We start from the raw sequence: 2,500 nt of genomic DNA, 5'->3' as shown, positions 1-2,500 counted from the left end.
ATGTGTGTGTGTAATTAGCCCAAGGGAAAGTTTGAGGGCAATATAGATGAGGGAAGACAACTTACGAGCAGCCAAAGGAAGGAATGGCAGTGGGCGGGTGGGCGTCTCCACGACACGCGGGCCAAAAGGGCAACACCTTAAGGAGCAACGGACGCAAGGAGACCAAAGCCCAGTCCAGCAGCATGGCGCGATGAAACAACGCCGGGGGCCGGGCTGGGGGCAGTGTCGCAGGGCCGGAATGGGTGGGACAGTTTGGGAGAAACGGCCTGCAGTAGAGCGATACGGGCTCAGGATAAGAAGAGTTCATACATGTGTGTGTGTGTGTGAGTGTGTGTGTGTGTGTGTGTGTGTGTGTGTGTGTGTGTGTGTGTGTGTGTGTGTGTGTGTGTGTGTGTGTGTGTGTGTGTGTGTGTGTGTTTTACTACTGGTAGTAACCATAACAATAATGATGACTGTTAATGACTGATGATAATGATGATGATGTCGATGACGAAGACAATGATGATGATAAGAATGGTGATACTAATACTAATACTATTTATTCTACTATTTTCAATAATAATAATATTAATAATGATAATGATGATAATGATAACTATGCTAATACAACAACAACAATGATAAGGATAATAATAATAATAATAATATTAATGATAATAATAATAATAATGATAATAACAATAGTAATAATAAAAGAATAATAAACATAGTAATGATAATAATAATAATAATAATAATAATAATAATAATAATAATAATAATAATAATAATGGCAATATCAATGATGATGGCGATGGCAATAATACAGAGCCAAATATGTATTATATTTCTCATAGGGAGACAGTTTTGAAATTCTCTCTAAACAAATATATTATGCCTGTTGTATATCATTAATAAGCACGTTATTTTGTTATATAACATTTTATAGCTATCAATACCATTATTACTATTAATGTATGTTTTGATTACATTTTTTTCTGTAATTGTGACTGCTGCTGATAATAGTTGAAGCTACAACGTATACTTATTCCCTATCCTTAAATCATTATTATATATGCATGATAGAGATTATTATGATCCCACGGGTATGAACAATAAATTAGAGCAAGGGGATTTAGCGCAATACGCCCAGCAACATATAGTCATACTTCATTACTAAATGACCAGTGCATCTGCCTCACAAAGGAACCCTTCTTCCTCCCCACCAAAGGAGTCGCACGTGCAAGGGAGCAGTTTGCCCGAGGAGCCTGATGTTAATCGTCTTTTGATTTTATTCTCTCAGGAACGTAATCACCCTCGCGTGGCCTGTCTTTGCGCATGATAAAAGTGAGAATAAATGTACATGCACATGCAACATGGTGCGTGCTGCTGCAAGAGGAACTCTATGATAAAAGGAAAATGCACGTCAGGTCATGCTAAAGACGTCTTCACAAATAAACACACGGATATAAATCTGCGGACCGACGTATCATTATAATAGACACGTTCTTAGCGAATAAGTACAAACATAATCAGAGTTTAAGAGGGCCTAGGGGAAAAAAATAGATACTGTTTAAGCAGAACGAGTATCAAATAAAGATTAAGATAAGATAGTGTCAACGTCAACTGATTAAAGCATAGTCTCTTGTCCTGTACAGTCCCAAGGTTGATTATTATGACTGGTTCTCGGATTCATAACTTTTCGCTTAGTTTCTTTTCACTCTTTCATATACCTACTGATTCACACACTCAGTCACTGCCTCACCTCGCATTAACTAACTCATTTTACATACACATGCCTGCATTCCTCACTCACTGATTGTTTCTCCCTTTTATTCCATCCATATAGATATTACGAGAACATCTCTTTATTTCTTGATATAGTATAAGAGATCGTGTTTTCCAGAACAGATTCATTATTACACTGCCAGCTATTTGTAAATTATAAAGCAACAAGCATCAGTTGCCAAGACTATCCACTGTCATAAAAATGATGAATAAACACGTGATATGTACCTTATTAAAAGTTCAAAAGAAGAGACTCAGCACCAAACGGTATCAATGAAATGTCAAGTAAATGTATTAACAATCATCCACACAGAACGAGAGTAAGAAATATTATTATAAAGACAGTCTCCTCAAAACCTTCTATAGAAAGTAAGTTACCAGCTGAATGTTCGTTGATTTATAGGAGTCTCAACACTTCACAGGATTCAGGCGCCCACACTTCCAGAGAACATGTTAAGAAAGATATTAATATCCGTACTTGACTGAGGATGGAGAATGATTATTCAGTCACCCAAAGGGCTTTCCTCTGGATCAGTTTGTTTGTTTGCTCTCTCTCTCTCTCTCTCTCTCTCTCTCTCTCTCTCTCTCTCTCTCTCTCTCTCTCTCTCTCTCTCTCTCTCTCTCTCTCCTCTCTTTCTCTCTCTGCCTGTTTGTATCTCTCTCTCTCTCTCTCTCTCTCTCTCTCTCTCTCTCTCTCTCTCCCTCTCTCTCTCTCTCTCTCTCTCTCTCTCTC

The sequence above is a fragment of the Penaeus chinensis genome, chromosome 30 (genome assembly GCF_019202785.1).
Source record: "Penaeus chinensis breed Huanghai No. 1 chromosome 30, ASM1920278v2, whole genome shotgun sequence".
NCBI lineage: Eukaryota > Metazoa > Arthropoda > Malacostraca > Decapoda > Penaeidae > Penaeus > Penaeus chinensis.
This window is presented reverse-complemented; position numbering follows the sequence as displayed.